This window comes from Dermacentor variabilis, chromosome 6 (genome assembly GCF_050947875.1).
Source record: "Dermacentor variabilis isolate Ectoservices chromosome 6, ASM5094787v1, whole genome shotgun sequence".
Lineage (NCBI taxonomy): Eukaryota > Metazoa > Arthropoda > Arachnida > Ixodida > Ixodidae > Dermacentor > Dermacentor variabilis.
Genome location: NC_134573.1, coordinates 13411674 through 13434466, shown reverse-complemented (window position 1 = coordinate 13434466; position 22793 = coordinate 13411674). Strand labels below are relative to the sequence as shown.

Here is a 22793-nt window from a genome sequence, read left to right as displayed (position 1 = left end):
CAACACAATGAATACTGGCCTTCCCACTTCATTTGAAGAAATTGAATCTCATCATATGTGTATTTGTCAGTGGCAATTATTCTGAGAACAAGACAGAAATAATTGTAAATATCAAAATACAATGGTATGCACGCTGCGTGCTTAGGCCTGTGGCATATATGGCACGCTACACTTGGAATTCTTACGTGGACAAAAACTGCAGATGTGCGTAGCATAAGCAGAAAGAAAAATACGGAAATATATGCTACACATAGGAAATAGCTTAAAACAAATAAAAGCAAAATAAAAATGAAATATACTGTGTAATATGCAAAAATAATATTTAACTTGCAGCAAAACGATTTTAAACACTGAACGTCAAGACATGTGAGGTCTACTTTGTGGGGATCGCACGCGCATCCCGATATCTCCGGAGCGGCCACGCGCTTATCACACGATAATCACGTGCTCGCTCGCGGAGGGTAGCGGGGAGAGGGCACCTTCGCCGCTCCCGCTGCTCTTCGCGCCTGGCCGCGACGCTGCAGCCAAGGCACCCCGTTCCCTCCTTTCCCTTTCTTGGAACCGGGGAGCGCATTTACATTCGCTCGCCTGTGCAGCCGGTCGACTGCAGCGCCGCTCCCGCGGCACCAACGGGAACTATATATCTAGGTAACTTTTCGCCCTAGGGGAGCGTAGGTCCCTAGGTGTCGTGTAAAAAACGCACCTAGCTCCTGAAACGCCCTAGTCCCCATGCGCTCGCTCGCGCGGGGCCCATAGAAATATACCATAGCGCAGATAGTATGTGGTAGTATCAGCATGTATCAGTGGTAGTATTGTTTGTGCCAACTCGCCGGAGTAGCAGAGTAGGCGGTTCATTGTGCGTGCACGCAAGCAGCACGACCACGAACGAAGCGATATAAGGTGGAACGGCGCGTTTTACGGCAATTGAAGTTTTGTGTGTGTGACGCGCTTGGTGTGTGCAAATAGCAATTTAGTTGCGCGTGTGACGAATGTGTATGCGCAAATAGCACGACCACGAACGAAGATGGAACATCGCGTTTTGGCGTGCGCAAACAGCAATCGAGTTGCGTGTGTGACGCGTTCGTTCGCGCAAACAGCACGACCACGAACGAAGCGATGCAACGTGGAACAGCGCGTTTTGCGCAATCTAGTTGTGTGTGTGTGTGTGCGTGGCGCGTTTGTGGTGTGCAAAGACCACGACGACGATCGTCTTCTAACTGCGCCAGAGCAAACCGATTGTTGGATTCTACATAGGTATTGAACGGGCGTTAAACCTAGAGAAACACGGGATTGCGACGCGACTAGCCGCGATGTATAGCACTGTACATGTACGTACGTAAGTTTACAGCACAGACTTAATTCGGAGTGAAGGGACACGCCACGAGTGATTTGTATGTGGAGGTTAACTCATACGTGCATTAATTAGCGGCGGTATAGGAAAAAAAAGGGGGGGGGGGACGGGAGCGGAGGGAGACGGGATTGCTGAGAAAGGTGCTCGAAAGCGTTTCCACGCATGTTTTGTCGGTGTACTCGATGAACTAAATGCCGCTTTAAAGAAATTGTGACGAAATGTTGGCATGTGCGTAGTGGCACAGTTTAAAATGTGTCGGAGAGTAAATCCGAAAAGAACCGAAGCATACCATGTGTAAAAAATGTGTGAAAACTACAGCTGCAAGCTTATGTTATGCAGCATTGACCGATGTCGAGATATTGTTCTCATGAACGTAGCATCCATCGCCTTTGCACGCATGTGCTGGTTTCGGCGCACTATCATCAAGGCATTGATCAAGGTTAATAAAACTGTGCCCGCAAAGAGTGCGTCGCCCTGGTTTCGGTTTCGGTTCTCAACAGTTTGTAAATTGTGCTTTTTGTTGGCGATTCTCTAGACAAGGGATGAAAACGAAAACTGGCAATTAAAATAAGCAACACGTAGCATATTTTAAACGAAAAACTGTTTCAACATTTCTTTATGTAACTCTAATTCTAAGGCTCTAAGCGCCACCTATTTCCGGTAGTCAAAATGTGCCATGGCGGCTTCCTGTCAATTGGATGTGAGCGTAGCATGGGAGCTTCAATGGTACATCTCAACTTTTTTGGTTATCCCCAGCTGTTCCTTATATTTCCTCGTAATAACTCTTTCTTGTACCCAATAGAATACCGAATATGAATCGTATAGAAGCTCAGAGGCTGCACCTGTCATTCACATAGACAGGTAAGGTAGCTTACCTGTCTATGTGACCACTTTCAACTCATCTGGGACGTACATAATTTTTTTGTTATTTATGCATGCTTAGGCATCATTTTTCACGCCGCCTGAAGTTCTCGCTAAAAGTACGCTTTAAATGCACTGCACGCCTTAAATTGACACCCATCTGTAACGTGTTTGAGCCGTTATTTATAGCCCATATTTTGCGGACTACGATTTTAACCTCATGCGCACTACCGCCCGTTTGTTCTGTTGCGCTCGCGATATCAATGTTTTTAGATCCAGAAGGCTGCTTCCGCATGAAAAAAGAGACTCGCCGTGTTAGATTGTACACATGGAAAGCGAACGCTGTGACACATTCTTTAAATTGGTCGACTTTGCAAGCGGTGGCATCATTGCCGTCGTCGAAGTGTATATACAGGCACACTATAATAGAGACATACGTATTTACAGTGCCAAATGAACAATTTGGTGTTTCGTCCCTTGGCGCTCTCCTGCTCGGCCTGACAGGCAGGTGTCACGCAGTGCGTTGCACTGAAAGCGCATGAGCATACCGCGAAATCTGCGCGAGCGTTTTTATAGACAAATGCTCGAAGATTTCTATCACCAGCTGCCACTTGAAAGTGCGTTTAGCTAGCAGGCCAGCAGTGTAGTGTCTGCGCTTTCAAGCATACACTTGATCATACGAAGATAATGAGACAAAGTGTAAACACATGAATGACAGATTCACTATTTCTTGACACTCGTAAATCCTCAAACCTGCCAATTGTTCGTTAGTGCGTGAAAAAGTGGAATTTTGTGACGTTTAAAAGCAGACATTGGTTCATCCAAACGTGGCTTTGCCTAGGCCGTCGCATTGTATGAATGAATTATCAAATGCATGGGCATTGGAGCAATGAGGTGATGTAGCTGAAAAATGCACCTTTGTTCTCTTTTCACTTTGCCTCATGGTATTCTGTCTCAAGTTTAGCCATTGTCAAAGCAGCAATTTCGACTGGCACAGCAACACTCATCTGAATGGCATCTGTCAATGTCGTAAGTTGTCATTGCTCCTTTCAGCACATATGTTACATGGTCTTTGACATCTTCAGTACGACCTAAATGTGTTTCACAGCTGTGATTGCCGCAGTGCATATAGAAGCAACGAAGTGATCCCAAATACTTTTGCAGAATAACTGAAATGTGGGCAAGTTCATTCGGATTCATGATTATGGTAGATTTGAACCCAACACTGTGTAACACTACTACACAGACTGGCGTTTCGGGTAGTTGAGACAAGAGTCTTATTAAAACCTCGTTGAGATTTGACAAACTGTTAGCTAGGTGGGATAAAGTAATTGTGATTCAGAATGGCAGCCTCAACATTGAGCACAAGGCAAGAGGTGAGTTTTTTATTGTGATCATTTTCTACAAGCATGCACATTAGCGTTACAGTAGTACAAGCATCTTTGTAGCACATCCTTCCCTGTATAAAAAGGGTCATGTTGCTTACTGCTTAGCTGGTGTTATGCACTTCTATGGTGTTGATGCCCAGGATCTCTACAAAACGGAACCTCTTCGGTACAGTCGTGTGGCTGCTTGTGTTCGTCTCCCCTAGCCAGAGGCATGAAGGGGGGTTCACGGTCACTGACCAAGTCTGATGTATAACCCGACGTTTTGGAACTACACGCGGGTTCCTTGTTCACTGAGTAGGACAGGAAATCGTCGTCACTTATGTAGCCAGCATGTGACGTAATGAACATGTGTAAATGGCAGGCATAGTCCCTGGTGTCCGGTTCATCGTAGCTGGCGTCAATTGAACGATTAGCAATTCTAGCAGCCGCCAGGATGACATGTTCTTTTCTTTGGCAACAACAGTGGCATTGTCCCAGTCAATCTTGTGACTATGTTCCTGCGCATGCTCGGCAAATAATAGTCGTGTGACTATTATTTCTTAGATCACGTTTTTTTTTTTTTCGTTTCCATGCCTGACCAGCCGAACTTTCATCGAACCCTTGATTATGCAGCCAGAGGCAGTGGCACTCGTTGTGTCCTGTTTGAGATGAATGGTCTTTTTGTCCGTGTCTATCCACTATCACCTGGGCTTATCTCCTGGCTGCTGAAGTGTGCCTGCATTTTCCAGGTCAACTACTCGGACATTAATGTCGATACAAATTGGGTAGATCTTGTATGCCATGCCCAACATCAGAGTAAGTTTTCTGTTTCTGCTTGCACTTTTGCTCATGCACTTTCATTTTCCTCGGGTCCGGGAGTTGTGGAAAGAAGCTGTTTGCAGTAGCTGGAAGTGTAGTCCTAAGCCTTTGGCTCGTAAGCATTTGCACTAGCGAGGAGCTATTTTTCAGAAGGCTCAGTCTATAATCGTGTGTCTTGTAGGCATCACCTGACGTCTCAAGGGAGTTCTTGGATAAGTTTATGGTGGCTTCTGTGAGATCATTGCGCTGTTGGTAGCATGGACTGCACGCCATTTGTTGGAATTCTTATGAATTCTGCAAACAGCGAGCTGCGCCCTTTTGGAAGCTACAGTTTGTTGCGGTTCACGACCACTACACTATTGCACGCCTTGTGAAAACAAAGAGGCATTGAGTCGCAACCACAGGTCCTGTCAAACTAGCCAGTACTAGCTCAGGATACCCTTACTAGTATTTTGTGACGATGAGCCACCACACCCCTCCAATAGAAAATATGTCCATAGTGAACTTCTGTAACAGCTTTTCTCGGAATCCCAATTGCAGGAGTGTCACCCTTCTCTTAGCCCTGTGGTGCTAGCATGTACGACATGACTTGAAGACATTTGCTGTTTGTATGTATTTATGATGCAGCACTTTGTCATCTTGATAGGCATTCTTTGATTTCAAAGTGGCCTTCAAGTGAGAAGTGCTGGGTGGGTAAGCTCCTGTAGCTTCTTGGGCGCGATGGTTTTATTGCCAAAATATCAACATGTCTTGGACTACATTGTCCTTGTAAAGCCAGAATTCTTTCAGAGTTTGCAACACCTTGTCCAGCTCTTTCGAGTGAAAATGCAAAGTTGGCAGCAGCATTAATCTAGCACTTGTTCTTTCTTCAATTGTTGTAAAGAAGGTGGGGAGAGGCAGCATGCATAGCCTTCAATCTTGGTAGGCCCTTGTGGTGCCTGTTATTCTCCTTCACATGAGAACTTCACAGTGTATCAGCTGCGGGAAAGTCTTTGCCTAAGATGTACATTATGCCTCATAATGCATCAATCATGTGCTCATTTTATAGATTGGGAAACAGATTGTTGCCCCATTTATAGAATTTATCTCGAGCTTGCAAGAAAGAAAGCACTTCTTTCTATATCTGGGCATAGCCAGGCATTCTGTCTCTGCAAAATATCTTGAGGCGTATCTAGTAACATGTTGCCCATCGTCTTGCTTTTGGCTGAGCACTGCAACTAGACCACAGCACAAAGCATCAGCTGTGATTAGCAGCTGGTCTCTCATTTTGAGGAGCACCAGCCAAGCACTGGATCTGAAGAAAGTATTTCTTTCCATTTTGAGAATTCTGGAACCTGTGTGGGTTCCAGACAAACCATGCTTTGAAAACAGCATGCTGGACAATGGGTGTAGTGTTTGCATGTTAGGAGCGAATAAACCTAGATAGGTGGTCATGCCCATTAGCAGCAGTATTTCTGGAGGATGGTCTTGGCATGTCTGTGACAGCTTTGAGCTTGTTTTCGTTCATGTGCCCCAAGTAGGATGTTATTGTGATGCCAAACTTACATTTCTCTTTGTGGATGGCAGCTCTTGCACAGTGGGTGCCCTCAAATGTACTGCAGAGTTCGTTGTGTTCATGTTTAGTTGAGCACCAACTGATAACCTCTACCATATGACAAGCAACACATATAAGTTCTGGATGAATATCATTCATATACCATTGTGTTTGATCTGGGGCACACCAGATACCAAATCGCGTGAGCAGTTAAAGCGAAACCAACGGAACGGTGCTGTGAAGGTGGTCAAGAACTTTCTGTAATGTTGAGGGATTTGCCAAAACCCTGAATTTGGGCATCAATTTTTCATACACCAAGCTGTGACTTGTAGTATCTGAAGGGTATGGTCTACTGCAGGAATTGGCTCATAGGGCTTGCTTGTTCAGTTTTTGTGTAATCCATAAAAGTGTGGAGTGCTCCTGATGGCTTCGTCACCATAAGCATGCACCAAGGAGTTGGCTCTGTCATAGCTGTCGTAAAACCAGTCTTAAACCTGGAGAAGTTTGGCTTTCGTCTTCTATAAAAGCAGCCATACAAAACAGTGAAATATTAGTGCACAGGACACAGGCTCCAGTTTCAACATTGTCATGCAAGCTGCGCAAAGTATTTGAGGATGCAGCTTTGAATCTCCACAACCATTAACATTCTCAATCTGTCTAAGCACTCGACTTCAGCTTCACAATCACCTCTGTGACCTATTTAGCAAATTTATTTGGAAATAGCAGCATTCTGCCTGATGCACGAGATGGAACTTTATGTTGTGCTAGTCGCATTACACACTGACCACAGTAACTTGGAGATCACCACCTTCTCGAAATGTCACGAACCACATTGTTTTCAGGGTGAGACAAGCAATCGTGTCTAATTATCATCTGTGACAAAAAATAACTGATGCCTGTGGCAAGGTGCCATTCAAGTGGTTGAGTTCCTCCAGGAGGTAGGGGGTGATAAGAGTGAGAACCCTCAAAAGCCAATTATGGCCTTAGCCAAGCAGCCCCAGGTGACATAGTAAAGCTTTTTGGGCACAATGTCATTAGGCACCACCCTATATAATTTATTTGCTTCCACAACATCTGCATGGCTCGCGAGTGTCCGGTGGTAAATTTCTGAAGCCACATCAACCTCGATGTAGTATCCCTAGTTCCAAATACTTCAATCTGCATGCCACTATGTATGGTGGGGGTTACTGGGAAGGAGAATAACGAACAGCTACACATAGATAAAAACTCCCTAAAGGCTGTTATTGTGGAAGGACTGCCCAACATCAAAACACGCTATATGATACAAGAATGTTGCTGCTATCAAAGATGAATTCAGTCAGTAATTGAGGATGAAGATAGTTTTACTCAATAGCCTTATAAAAAATGGTAAAAGAAAGCTAATAAATTTGTAACATGTTTTGAATCTTGTCTGAAAAAAAAATCATTAGTATGTCTTCAAATATCTCGCGCAGCCGGTAATCCTGTTCTACTTCTTCATGACCTTCAGGTACGCTAGAGAAGTCTTTCTCATCATTGGGCTAAAAAATGTAGTTGAGCAAAAGGAGTAGACCTAGGTGGCTGACAGGATGGCTCTTCTTTAAGTGCTGTGCGTAGAAGAAAAAAACATGCAAACATCTTCAACACTGTAATGGGCACTAACTGTTAGGGATGAAACATGAAAAACCCTAAGGAAAACATTTAGGTTTGGTGGATATGTAGAAAATACACAGAGACTAAAGACAGTGAAGGACAACGAAAAATGTTTGTGTAAGTTTCTTCACCAATGCGTTTGTTGCCTGTAGACAACACCAGGCAGAACTCGGAAAGCGACCTTCACCCCAAGTCGACGTCAATTCTGCGTGCAATTTGTGCATATTGACACAAAGGTGTGGGGCTCCTGCACTGCAGAACAGCGCGGGCAAAGGTCGGCGTCACGAAAGATGATAAAGTGCGTAAGCTGCACGCTCTTGTTCTGCCCCACCATTAAAGAGAAGCATACATTTTGCAAGACTCTGTCTCCAATCTACGTTACATTTTTCGGCGGAGGTGTGGGGTACGTGCTACCACTCGCAGATCGAACGCCGTCTACAAGCCCAGTACGAAGTCCGGTCAAGCTGACTCCCGTGCAGGTACGGAAAGCTGTCGACTTCAAGGACTGCCACCTGAGCACGAGCCTCTACGCAATAAAGTCAGAAGGATGAATACATTGGTTCCACCTTCTTCATCGACCGCCCCGACCGAGGTCGTCCTCAACCAGCCACGAATCCCCACGTCCTTCCATGGGGACACCTTTGAGGATGTAGAGGACTGGCTCGATCACTTTGAGCGTGTCGCAGAATTCAACGTCTGGACTACAGAGCGCAAACTACGCAACACCTACTTTGCCCTCGAGGACTACGCACGGACCTGGTTTGAGAACCGTGAGGCAGGGCCCTATCGACATGGGACGAATTCCGACGGCAGCTAATCAGCACATACGCCAGCTTCGATCGCAAGGAGCGAGCTGAATCTGCAATGCAGGTGAGAGTACAGAGGCCGAACGAAAGCGTCGCAATGTTTCTCAAAGGTATGTGCCGACTTTTCCGACACGCAGATCCGTCCATGCCAGAAGAAAAGAAGCTAAGGAATTTGATACGCAGTGTCGAGCAAGAGTTATTCGGTGCCCTAATACGCAACCCACCAAATATTGTTGCAGAGTTTCTCGCGGAAGCCGTATCGATGGAAAAGGCACTGCAGCAGCAAACAAGGCAGAACCGCGACGTGTCGACCCTATCGCGTGATTCTCTCGCTATATCCCTGGACAATATTAATCCCTTGTGGGAGCTCCTTAGGCTTATCGTTCGAGAGGAGCTTCAAAAGCTTCAGGTGGCTCCAGCATCGGTACAGCGACCTGCTCTGTCTGAGGTCGTCCGGGAGGAAATCAGGCAGGCAGTCCAAGTCCCAGAGCGAAGCGAGACACCACAGCACAAGGTACGGCAGCCACAACCTCGCATGTCGTATACAGAAGCTGCACGAAGTTTGTTGTCCCCGATTTTTCGCGATGTGAGCGACGTCCTGGACCTTCTTGGTGTGCGCGCCGTTGAACAAGACACTCGCCTCGTTGCACGCCATTCATGGCTGAAACACACCCACCCCACAAGAGCGATGTATGGCGCTCCGCAGACCGGAGGCCCTTGTGTTTTCATTGCGGTGAAGCCGATCACCTCTACAGAACGTGTCCCTACCAATGAGCTGGGCTCCGTGAATTTTCACTGAATGCGCCGTGCCCGTGCAATGGTGAATGCGCCCTGGAGATTGACGCATACCTCGTTTGCTTTGCCCCACGATTCCGTGAACCCCGGTCACCGTCACCCGCCCGAAACAGGTCTTCCAGCCCCCTATTCAAGCTGAGAGCAACGAGATGTCGCTCACTCAGCCCAGCCTCCCGGGAAAACCGAGTCCAACGACCTGCGGAGGAAGAGGTCGCTGATGTTGCGAACGCTGAAGATCCTCCACTGCAAGGACCGCGATATGACGTAATTGAGACGCAAAGAAAGCAGTGTAGTTCCGTACCAGTTACCACAGATGACCACGAGGTCATGGCGTTAATCGAAACGGGTGCGGACACGTCTGTTATGAGCCAGAATCTCGCGCGTATACTGAACAAAGTTTCGACGCAATGGACCGAAACTCAGATTCGTACTGCAGGAGGTCATCTCATAACTCCAATGGGCCGGTGCACGGCACGAGTCAACATTCGGGGCTTCACGTACATCGGCGACTTCGTCAACCTTCCTGAATGTTCAAAGGACCTTATACTCGGCATGAATTTCCTTCAGGCGAACGGTCCATCATCGACCTGCAAGAGTCTAGAGTCAGCTTCACTACTACGCAAGCCATAGCGAACAGTAATGACAACGACCGTGACATCGCGCTTCGCGTAACTGACGATCACATCACGTTGCGACCCAAGAGCAGCATGCTTACCCTTGTCCAATGCGACATGGAGGACGCCGCCGAAGGAATTGCTGAGGCAAACGTGCCCCTGCTTCTTGAGCGCCACATTTGTATAGCCAGAGGGCTTCTTCAGGTGCAAAACAAATGTTCAGTCGTTTTGCTAACAAACTTTAGCAACGATTATCGGCATGTACCGCGAGGAACAACATGGCCGAACTGAGCTCATTTCTTCACGAAATCACTAACGTTACTGACATTGCCACATTGGAAACCGCATCGTCTCAGCAGTCTGGGTTCCCCAGCCTAAAAGAACGGATTCACGTTAACGCCGCTCTGCCAGACCATCAGAAAGACCGTCTACTGAGTCTCGCGAATGAATTTGTGGACTATTTTTCAACGTCATCCAAAGTGCGGCGCAAGTGTATCACAAAACACCGCATTATTACGGACGAGTCTGCATGTCCTGTCCGTCAGCATCCTTACAGAGATGCTCCAAGACGACGTGATCCAGCCATCCACCAGCCCGTGGGCCTCCCCTGTAGTGTTAGAAAGAAAGACAACACACTATGCTTCTGTGAAGATTACAGAAAGTTGAACCGTGTCACCAAGCGTGATGTTTATTCATTGCCACGCATCGACGACGCATCGGATCGTCTACAACATGCCAAGTTTCTTTCTTTGTTGGATCTTAAATCAGGATATTGGCTAATCGAAGTTGATGAACAGGATCGTGAAAAAACAGCATTTGTGACACCTGATAGGCTGTATGAGTTCAAAATTCTCCCCTTCGGTCTCTGTTCCGCACCTGCCACCTTTCAGCGGACGATGGATACCGTGCTTGCTGAACTCAAATGGCAAACCTGCGTCGTATACTTAAACAATGTTGTTGTGTTCTCGAGCACGTTTGACGAACATCTCGCATGACTCGAGGGTGTCCTGCGATCCATACTGCCAGCCTCACCATCAAGCCTGAAAAACGCTACTTCGGGTTCCAAGAGCTCAAATTTTTTGGCCATGTCGTTGGTCCTCAAGGCGTCCGACCAGACCCCGACAAGTTAGCTGCCGTCGCTGAGTTTTCACCACTCACAGACAAGAAGGCTGTCCAACGCTTCCTTAGTTTGTGCGCATATTATGGGCGCTTCGTCAAGGGCTTCTCGAGAATTGCTGAGCCTCTAACAGGGCTTACATGCGACGATGCGCCTTTCATTTGGGCGGACGAGCAGCAGCAATCGTTCAATGAAATGCGCAAGCGTTTGCAAGAGGCCCCGATACTTGCTCATTTCAACGAAGACGCTGACACTGAAATCCATACTGATGCCAGCAATGAGAGTCTCGGTGCTTGTGCAGTGGCAAGCTGGTGCGGAACGACCCGTTGCTTATGCAAGCCGCAGTCTCACCAAGTCTGAGAAAAACTACTCAACCACTGAGAAAGAATGCTTAACGGTTGTGTGGGCAATTGGTAAATTCCGACCCTACTTGTACGGTAGACCCTTTAACGCTGTGAGCGATCAACCACGCCCTGTGCTGGCTTGCCAACCTCAAGGATCCTTCAGGCAAACTAGCCCATTGGAGCCCTCACTTACAAGAGTATGATATTACAGTTGTCTACCGATCTGGCAGGAAGCACAGTGACGCCGACTGTTTGTCACGTGCACCACTCCCTACGACTTCATTGGACCCTGACCATGACTTGCCATTTGTCGCCGTTATCGACGCCATAAAGATGGTTGAGCACCAGCACGCTGACGCTGAGCTGCTGCCGTGGATCAAACACCTCCAAGGAGTTGAAGGTGTTTTACCCTGCTTGCTCATGTGCGGCTTATCATCATACTACTTGCACAACAACGTCCTTTACAGGAAAAACTGCGGAAGCGGCCCCAATACGTACCTCCTTGTCGTGCCGTCGGCGCTACGCCACAACATTTTGCGAGCCTGCCATCATGAGCCATGCGCGGGACACCTGGGATTCGCCAAGACTTTAGGCAAGGATACGACAGAAATATTACTGGCCCCGGCCATATTCTTCTGTGCAACGGTACATGAAGACCTGCCATGATTGTCAGTGCCGCAAGAAAGCACCAGTTAAACCGACTGGCTTTCTCCATCCTGTGGACCTTCCTCAAGCACCGTTCCAACAAATAGGAATGGATCTACTTGGGCCATTCCCAGTGACCTCTTCGCGCAACAGATGGATAGTCGTCGCTACCGACTACTTAACCCGGTACGCCGAAACCGAAGCTATTTCGCAAGTAAATTTATATGAAGTGGCCAAGTTCTTTGTACGCCGCATCGTCCTACGACATGGTGCACCGTCTGTTCTCATCACTGACCGCGTTACAGCATTTACAGCGGAACTTATGAAGGATGTTCTCCAGCTGACGCATAGCTCTCACCGCAAGAACACTGCATATCACCCTCAAACCAATGGATTAATGGAACGTCTGAACAGAACACTGGCTGATATGCTCTCCACGTATGTCGACGTAGAGCACAAGAGGTGGGACGCGATCTTACCCTATGTGACTTTCGGGTATAACGCTGCTGTACAGGAGACTACATAGCTTACGCTGTTCGAACTTGTGTAGGCGCCACGTCAGGTCAACACTTGACGCCATGCTACCTATGGCTGATAATAGCCCGACCAGCGAACACGTAGAAGAGTTCGTACAAAGAGCCGAAGAGGCACGCCAGCTTGCTCGGCATCGTATCCGGAGCCAACAGCATACCGCCACCCTTCGATACAACCAGGGTCGTTGCGACATCCATTACAATACCGGCGGCTGCGTGTGGGTCTGGACGCCCGTCCGCCACCATGGACTCTCAGAAAAGTTGATCCGCTAGTATTTTGGTCCCTACAAGGTTACACGCCGCCTCAGTGACGTGACCTACGAAGTGGTCCCCTGCAGTTCTGAGCCCAGTTCACTACGTCGTCGTCCTCCCGCTGAAGTTGTTCGTGTAGTGCGCATGAAACCCTACTATACGCATACCTGAATGCTGAGATGCACCTGAGGAGCTCCATTTCTTATGTAGCTGAAAGAGCTTTTTGAACCGAGACGGTCGCTCTTCTCATGGGAGGCAATTGACACAAAGATGTGGGGCTCCCGCACCGCAGGACGGTGCACGCAAAGGTCGGTGCCACTACAGACGATGAAGTGCGTAAGCTGCACGCTCTTGTTCTGGCCCGCCATTAAAGAGAAGCGTATATCTTGCAAGACTCTTGTCTCCAATCTACGTTACAATGTAATTGTTGTCGGGTGTAAAATTAAGCTTTATATTGCATGTTTTACACATTACTCATCTGATGCCTTAGCAGCGAAGGTTTTTCCTCTGCCTTTCTTGTAAAAAAATTTTGGGAAGTGCCCACGTGCATCTACTTTTATTTATTTTTTTTTGTGCACGGCACATGTGCTGTTGGCCTGGAACTGATTCACAATGGTATTAACAGCCATAGCGTTCAGGGCCCCGTGTCGCTGAAAATCCAGCAGTGGTGTTGGCGACCTTTTCCATATGAGAAAATTTATCCCGAACCATGCATCCTGATTCGTGCAGGCCCTCCACGTGGCATATAGGCGTTACTGAACTAATTAAAATTCTCAAAGTATAATGTATCAAAATTTCATAAAGTATGGCTTGCACACAACTTTGAGACATGATAGCGTTGGATTGTAATTTGAATATGCGAGAAAACATCATTCTGTTGCGCGGAAACTCAAACACAAACCCCTTTTCCAGCTGCCATTTCAGGTATGTCTTAGGAGTGGCATGCCCCAGAAAGCTCGCCTTCGCGCATAGCGTTTGCCACCAGCATTTCAAGGGAAACATTACAGAAGCATAAGCTGCAGTTGCCCGGAAGCGTGAGAAGCAGCCAGGGATCTTTTAATGCTATCGTGTTCCACTCTTAAAGGCGCAGCTTAAGTGTCCTCCAACCTTCTTTTTTTTTTTTTTCGCTGTTTGGGGACTGCCTTCTTGAAGGTGTTGCTTCATTTCCTTTCTGCTGTAGGGTGAATGCAATATCTGCTTTGAACAACAGCAAAGCCACGTTTTGATTGCACTTGATGCTGGCCGCACTAGCGCGGCATCTCTCCTATCCAACAGTTCACTATGATGTTATCACTGAAATAGAATACACAGGACACCTTCGTGTACCACTTCATCTACCTCGAAGTAATATGCCATAGCTCTATGATCATATCCTTAACATCCACTACTTTCTTGGATTCATTTCAGATAGCTGGAATGTACAGACTAAAAAAGCTCGGAAGCGCTTGCACTCTTTGGAGAATTTTGTATGAGCATTTTCAGGCTGTTCTGGTGACAATAAAAAATACTGGCTCTCCTGTAATCGAGAATAGATGTAAGCATGAAATGGCTGCCGACAAAGCAGATTGATTGTAGATGTTACTAGCCACAATCTTAAAATGGGTGTAGCGCACATTCGCAATGGCACACCCCACCCCCCCGCATCACGCAACTGTACACTGGTCCATATTGGAAGCAAGTTCCCTGTCAAAGACAGAACCCCATTGCAAGTCTCGTCTCGGTCCACCATATGCGCCGTGGACCTCGCGGACTGCTGGCATTGAAAAGAGCACAAGCAACTGTGTCTCAGTGCCAAAAAATGACAAGTGTACAGTGCCTTGTATCTGCCTCTGAACGTTGCTATTAGAAGTGACAAATAAAACTTCAGCATACTAGAAGTTACAGCTTGAGTGATATTGTGAGCAAATATTTAGAACTCAAAAGCAATATTTTTTTAACATGTTTGGGAAGTAACTAGCATATGTATTGCAGTCTTGACTGTTTGCCCGGATGAGCTGGTTTGAGTGCCAGGATAATGGCTCTGGCTTTTGGTTCATTGAAGGTGGCTGACAACAGGAGCTAAAAGCATTTCATGCTTAAAATATCTGCAGCAGCGGCACTGTTCGGTTAGTCAAGGACCTCATTTCATGGCCCTCATTCTGACACCTTCGAACACTGTTTCTGCCTTTGTAACGCTTCCTAGAATTTGTCCTTCAAATTCTTATGTGAAAGAACCATGCATCAATTTTGGCATATTTCTCAAACTGTACGAGCAGAATTGCTGCTGATTTCATAAATACAACCTGTAAATCAATACAGCAGAATTGTTAGTTGAAATATGTAATCCAAATCAAGGAGCCATTCTCAAGACGATGTTCCCGCTGGCACTAATGCGTGTCATTCCTGGCGTTGATGAAATCTTTATTCTACATTATAAAGCATGAAACGTTCGCACATGCTCTTATTTCCTTGTTTTTTGGGCTTTGCTGTTTCAAGGAGCTTTGCCCTTTGAGTGGCAGCAGCCTGATTGACATAACTTCTGACTCACATATTTAACATTTTTGCACGGATTGGTCAAGGAGTAGCCAGATTTTGAGAAGTACATCTTTAGCAGAGTCTATAGGTGCTGGCTTTTGGTGTGGGGAGACAAGCAGCTTCATAGCTTCCCTCCTGTCTCTTGTCATTGTGTCAGCAAACTGAAATGAAAACTCTCGAAACAGTATATTTGTTAATGAGGAATCTTTGCAAGGCACATTGTGAAGCACATGCCGATGAATTGCTTCAACCTTTTACATTAAACAAATTATGCCATGTGCTGTCAAGAGGCAAATAAAGCTGTTTGCTTTAAAAATTAACAATAATCTCCACAGTTTGTGAAGTGATTGAGATATTGTTACCCAGTGCCTTCAACAAAGATGTTATGGGAAACAGTGCAAGGAACTAGCATACTTACACTAATTGCATGTATTTGGCAGAGTTGTGTGGGAGAAAAGATAGCCAACCAATTTTCCTTTAATGCATGTGAGCTTTGTCATCTTCATGGTGTAATGTAATCTTTTCAGGTAGCAGATAAAGAATGTGTGGCAACATGAAATGGCCTTTGATGACACAGGCGAGTAGTGGATGCCACACTTCAGTTCTAATTAAAGTTACATCAGCACAGAGCATGTATGCTACGACCAAGTTGGGTCCATACTTTGGATTACCGTGTACAGTGTCACTCTCTTCTGCATTGCAGAAGATGGAAGCCAGTGTTTCTTTGCTGTTGCTATTTCAATTTAGTATATTTTCATGTTTTCATGCTCTGCAATATACAGCCAGAGGTTGCACGGTCTTGAAATGAAGACTACTTTTTGTGTTTTCAAGATAAAATTTTAGCTATAATAAACGGAATTTCAAAAAAACAAATTTTATGTTTGGCCTGCCTTCTTTTGGGTGATCAGACATGGGAGCTATTGAGGCATCATGGCTCATACGTGCTGCCTTTATGCTTGAGAGGTGTGTGCACAATGCTCCTTACATGTTGAAAAAAAAAATGGAGACCATCCATAATTGGTCTTGGGTTGCTTTCTTAGCCACAAGTGCTATCTGAAAATATAGCTGCTTTTTGTTACTCTTTCTGGCGGTGCGTTTTAGATACATAAAAATTATGATGGACGTGCATGTTCAGTGTGATTGCAGGAACGAAAAACTTTACTGAAAGATCCTTTGCAAGAGATGCAAGTGCTTGCCCATTTCATGAAAAAAAAAGGCTTTGTTTTCATTGTATACAGTAATCTAATGGTCAGGCAGACTTGATCACAAAAGCAAAGAGAGAAATTCAAAGCCTGCTGACCACATCGTAACTGTCTAGTGCATAGACAACACTTGCACGTTGGCCAACAGCATGGGAAAGGAGAAAGAGATTGCCATGAAGCACATGTGGTGAAAAGGAGAATGAAGCAAAAATTGGTAGCATTCAGAAAAAGCTAGATATTCTTGATGAGAAAACTGAAACATTGGACAAATAAATAATAGCAAACTTTATCAAGTCTTACCGCCGTATTCAGCAATATATATTGAAGCTCATGCTTGACTTGATATAAATGACGCATGGTGTGAACGCGCCCAAGATGCTCATTGCGTTTCTTTTGGTGTGTTCATGACAGGCGTCATTTAAATCGAGTCAAGCATGGGCTTCAAGTTAAGATGCATTTATGAATACGGGGGTTCGTGTTGCGGCATGGTGAGGCTCTCTGGAATGAAGACTTCATGAACTAGAGAATAGATGTGCCCGTGAGAACCTACTTTTACGTGTTATCGCAGACATCTGAATCACAGGAGCAGTCTGAAGCATGTGATAGGTTTGTGAAGACTTTCCGAGAAACGTGCATGGGTTTTCTCTGCAACAGTTTGCTACAATCGGGGGTATGACTCATTTTACATTTCCTGATCACCTTGCATATTTCCGCACAATGCTTTCGTCATTACTGTTCAGTGGTTCAGTGGCACTGAAAAGGCAATACAGGCATGAATGTCAAAAGAGGCACTTGTAGGCAGGGTAAATGCAAGATTACCTTGTTTACATGTCCATAGTTTGTGCTTACAAAGAAGGCAGAAGAAGGATGCCAGGAAAAAAAAGCATTTCGTCTGAGGTTCCTCTCATTATGAAGCTGTTTACAATGATGAGAGCTAAAGACAAAAAGTGTGGTCCTAATGAATGGACACATTCTCCCAGTTGCAATTCATAGTTTAAGATATTGAGGGACTTCAATCGCACTTCAAAAAGAAGTCCATGATCAATAAACAGTGCAGGAAGCCAGTATAACAGTTTTCATTGACAGTGAATTGGCCCTAGGATATGATCCAGTTTGCATCTTCAATAAAATGGCTATTGATTGGCTACTATTGATCTGTACAATAAGTGCAGCACGCAGTACCATTTATGCCTTGGGCCTCACTTATGCCATGTCAAAATTGTGGAAATACAACAGATTCATAAAACCAGCTCTCTTTATCACCTTATCTTAGGGAGGTACTTGTCAATGTTACAGTGCAGAGCACGAACATTTCCTTAGGAGAAACCTTCCAGTTATTTATGAATTATATGGGAGAGGTTCATTACCTCTTGAAAACTGTTCTGCATAACACTCTTGCTTCTTCACATATCTATCATGATCCGTCAAATACGGGATAAGTTGGGTGCTGCAGATAAATGGTTCCTGCAGAGCCTAAAGCTACAGCATCAATAGGTAGCTAAATTTTCATTCTTCAAGTTTGGTCCAGTTCTCTGAAACATAGACATAGAACTGAAACTGTTCAATCTGAGTACCAATATTAAATGTGTTATTTTGGGGCTTCAATGATTTGCTGAAGTTGATGGAAAGTGAAGGACTGTATAAAAAACATGGCTGTAAGGTCAGCTATCATCTTCTGCGCATAAACTTTCAGATACTGCACTAAATATAATCTAAAACACATGAAAAGTTTTTATACATTAAAGTACAGCCACACTGGATCACGCTAGCATCATTATCATATGTCACTGGTGTGGCACTTCAACACAATGTGGGAACTACCATGGCTCGTACAATGCTCCGAAGGATACATTGCAATAGCGCAACTATGCTCAATGGCATTTGAACTGTTTCTTGCGATTTATAACTTCTAGCCATGCACTTATTCATTTATGACTTGGATGGTCGTGAAGCCTAAGTGCTTTTCTACCTAGCAATACTGCAAGCTTGTCTGCTGACACTAGCTGCACAAAAGAGCAACAGTAGCTTGTGCTCCAGCAGAACTTGAGGGCGGATTACAAGTTCTTGCCACACTATAGATGAGAAATATGAACATACTCCCAAGCTTCAATATCTTAGCCGGTGTAAAGCTGCAATACAGGTACTGCACTCCCTTAATTGCACTGCTTACAGCTGTCAAACTATACCTCTGGTGCTATGCACATTTTGGGGATGGCAAGAAGTTCCACTAGACAAGGTATCAACCACACAGGCATTTAAAACATTGAGTTAAGGGTGTTTAAGACTGACTAAACACAATTTGCCACTTGGCTTGGATCTCGATTCCTTTCCCCTCTAGTGTCATTGACTGAAGAGCCACAACAGGAGTAGAGTAGCAATGCTTTGTTGTCTTGCCTGTTTACTAATAGCAAGAAACCACGCTCTAGCACTGTAGCATAATCAAAGAACAAAAGGTTAAGTGCAAGCTTGATCAACCAGCTCTCCAGTAGTCTGGGCCCCACGTCAGAGGGTATCGTCGTATGGTGTCAGGACTACAAAAGTGCATGAAGACTACTGGAGGCTGCAGTTTCAGTAGAAGGTAGGAGATAACCCCTAATTTAAGGGTAAGCCTTTGCTTTTGACAATGATCGGCCAAATTTAATCACGATTTCCCACTTCTCCGCCGGTGCAGAAATGCCATCGTCCTTTTAAGATTGACCACATTACAAAAACGTACGTACGTACGTACAGTCCTATACACTGCGGCTGGTCGCGTCGCAATCCCGCGTTTCTCTAGTTTTAACGCCCGCGCAGTACGTATGTAGTACTCAACAATCGGTTTGCTCTGGCGCAGTTTTAGAAGACGATCGTCGTCGTGCTCTTTGCGCATCACAAACGCGTCACACACACGCACGCACACACACAACTCGATTGTGCAACACGCGCTGTTCCACCTTGCATCGCTTCGTTCGTGGTCGTGCTGTTTGCGCGAACAAACGCGTCACACACGCAACTCGACTGCTCTGCGCACACCAAACGCCAAAACGCGATATTCCACCTTCGTTCGTGGTCGTGCTATTTTGAGCATACACATTCGTCACACACGCAACTTAATTGCTCTTTGCACACACCAAGCGCGTCTTAAACACACCACCCACCCACACACACACACACACAGCTTCGATTGCCGTAAAATCCGCTGTTCCACCTTGGTATCGCTTCGTTCGTGGTCGCGCTGCTTGCGTGCACGCGCAATGAAACTCCCACCCTGGCGCTCCGGCGAGTTGGCACAAACCCTCAGCTAGCGCATATTTCTATGGGCCCCGTAACGCGCGCATGGGGACTAGGGCGTTTCAGGAGCTAGGCGCGTTTTTTACACAACAACTAGGGACCTAGACTCCCCTAGGGCGAAAACTTACCTAGATATATAGTTCCCTTTGGTGCCGCGGGGGCGGCGCTGCAGTCGACCGGCTGCACAGGCGAGCGAATGTAAATGCGCAACCGGGGAGACTCCCTCTCCGCCGCTCGGGGAGAAGCGTTATTCCCCCGATGCACCGTTCTCTTTCGGCTGAGGAGCTTGCGACAGGCCGCATCTCAATTCAACCGCTGAGACCGCCGCACGCCGTCCCCCTGCTACGCTCGGCCTTTGTGAGCGACTGACCGCCCCAGGGCCCGAGCGCGGATCCACTCTGGGTGAGCTTAACTCTTATCAGCCTCTTTTGTGGTCCCCACACTGTGCGGTTTATTTCACCCCAGACGTGCGGAACGCTCCGCCGCTGTGGTTTTGTGTTGTATTTGTATGTGTGGTTGCTGTTGTTGTCAGATGGTATATTTGTACTCTAAGGTGAATAAACACCTTAGGTCGAGACTCACCCTGTCCCCACTGGCCTGAACCCGCCGTGGTCGCAACTCACTGCGAACCGCGGGTTAGGGGTCACGGCTCTGACTGTTAGGGCTGCTGCGAAAGTGCTAGTGAGCGACTGCCGCTCCACCGGCGCTGTGCGATCCAGAGAAGGGTCAGGTGCGCACGCGCGAACCTGAGTAATACCCCTATATTTGGCGCCCAACGTGGGGCCAGAGGTGTGACAGGTTGAGTCTGTGTGAGTGAATGCCACTACACGAACGAACCATGGCAGCGTACGGGGCTGACTTACAGCCGTTGTATACACTGTCGCAGGTTGCTACGAACAGGCAACAATTCGAAGCGGCGGTAACTGCAACCGCTCAGTCATGCCCTGCGGCGAACATTAGACCTGGGAATTTGATAAGCTTCGAAGAGCTACACATGAGGCGCTCTCTCCGGCAGGACGCACCCTTGAATGCGTGAGGCAGATTACACCGAACCCTTCGCCAGTGTTTGCGGAGAGCATGGAGCCACAGCAGCACACTTGCTGAAGGCGTCCCGCTCCTGTGCCACGCATTACTGGCCAGAGCGAGCCTCAGCAGGCACTGTTGCACGATGCGATGCGCTTGATTGAGAGGTTGACAGGTGCCGTGCAGAACACTCTGCTGACATCTGCCGCCGCAGCTGCTAGACCGAGAGTGAGGGTGGACTTACCCACCTACAGCGGGTATCATGATTCAGTTAGCGTCAACGAATACCTCGATCGGGTGCTGGCTTACCAGCGCGCAACGGGGCTGTCCGATGGCGAGATACTGGAGCGCGTCGTACCAGTGTCGTTGACTGATCACGCTGCCCGCTGGTTCCGGCTTACTGGCTACCGGTCTAGCACGCTGGCCGAGTTCCGAGCGACCTTACGCGAGGAATTCCTGCCCGCAGATTACGAGCGTCGTCTGCGGCGCGAGCTGGAGCTGCGTACTCAGCATCCGGACGAATCCTTGCTCGAGTACGTAAGGCGATGGACGAACTTTATCGTACCGCTGACCCTTCTGCTCCGAACTGCGATAAAGTGGAGAGTCACGCGACAAGCTCATCCCACCTTCGCAGCGTAGCTAAGAGGCAGCAAGTTCAGGGATTTGGATGAGCTGGCCTCCAAGGCAAAGCGCATACAAGCGGACATACTCGCCTCGCGCTCATACCGACCTCCACCCCCAGCGTCGAGGGCACTTGAGCCGCGATGCGCGTGGAACGGGGACACTTTTCGCACTCGTTCCGGTGGAGATGGTGCGGTTGCTTTCAGTGACGGACAACTGAGAAACGGTTGGGACTTATCTGACCGGGCTCTCGACCCGTACACTTATGGCATGCGTGCAGCACGCGCTGCCGAAGGCCGAGGTATGCAGAATCGTGGTCGACATGCCGGCCCGAGGATGCCAGAGCAGAGCGTGCCTGCAAGGGAGTAGTCGATGGAGAGGAACAACGGTCAAACGGCGCGAGGCACTGGACGCCAAGCCCGACAAAGGCCGGCTCTCTTCTGTTATCGGTGCAACCAGCCGGGACACTTCGCCCGGGATTGCAGACAGTCTGCGAACCGAGAGCACGCGCTTTCGGGAAACGAGCGGGGCCGCCGGTGAGCAACGCTGCATGGCCGGCGGCGGTTACAGCGGGGCGAAGTGAGACACATGAACTCCTTGCCCCGCTGGCTTGTCGTTTCGGACCACCCAACGACACGCCAGTGCCACTCATAGAGGTTACAGTTGCCCGGCGCCGGTTTTATGCGCTGTTAGACACCGGAGCAAGCGCTTCACTATTTGGCGACGAAGTGTGTGAACATCTCCGTCGGAACGCTATCCGCGATAATCACGTGCTAGCTCGCGGAGGGTAGCGGGGAGAGGGCACCTTCGCCGCTTTCGCTTCTCTTCGCGCCTGGCCGCGACGCTGCAGCCAAGGCACCCCGTTCCCTCCTTTCCCTTTTTTGGAGCCGGGGAGACTCCCTCTCCGCCCCTCGGGGAGAAGCGCTATTCCCCCGATGCACCGTTGTCTTTCGGCTGAGGAGCTTGCGACAGGCAGCATCTCAATTCAACCGCTGAGACCACCGCACGCCGTCCCCCTGCTACGCTCGGCCTTTGTGAGCGACTGACCGCCCCAGGGCCCGAGCGCCGATCCACTCTGGGTGAGCTGAACTCTTATCAGCCTCTTTTGTCGTTCCCACACTGTGCGGTTTATTTCACCCCAGACGTGCGGAATGCTCCGCCGCTGTGGTTTTGTGTTGTGTTTGTATGTGTGGTTCCTGTTGTTGTCAGTTGGTATATTTGTACTCTAAGGTGAATAAACACCTTAGGTCGAGACTCACCCTGTCCCCACTGGCCTGAACCCGCCGTGGTCGCAACTCACTGCGAACCGCGGGTTAGGGGTCACGGCTCTGACTGTTAGGGCTGCTGCGAAAGTGCTAGTGAGCGACTGCCGCTCTGCCGGCGCTGTGCGATCCAGAGAAGGGTCAGGTGCGCACGCGCGAACTTGAGTAATACCCCTATAACTTTTATATAGAACACGATAAAGTGTGCATGATGTCTACGAACACAAGTAA

The 22793-nt window shown here is 47.6% G+C and overlaps 1 protein-coding gene and 1 long non-coding RNA gene across 4 annotated transcripts in view; one reads left to right on the top strand and one right to left on the bottom strand.

Moving 5' to 3' along the window:
• The window catches only part of LOC142584089 (uncharacterized), a 445388-nt gene that overhangs the window by 274230 nt on the left and 148365 nt on the right, over positions 1–22793 (bottom strand). The window lies entirely within an intron of this gene.
• On the top strand, positions 637–18793 carry LOC142584636 (uncharacterized). 3 transcript variants are annotated; one of them, XR_012828845.1, is made up of 4 exons: positions 637–2077; positions 2154–2212; positions 3172–3241; positions 15712–18793. It is a non-coding gene; the product is annotated as an uncharacterized LOC142584636 (long non-coding RNA). The 3 variants fall into 3 exon arrangements; XR_012828844.1 differs by lacking the exon at positions 15712–18793 and adding an exon at positions 14078–15510; XR_012828846.1 differs by lacking the exon at positions 15712–18793 and adding an exon at positions 4182–4322.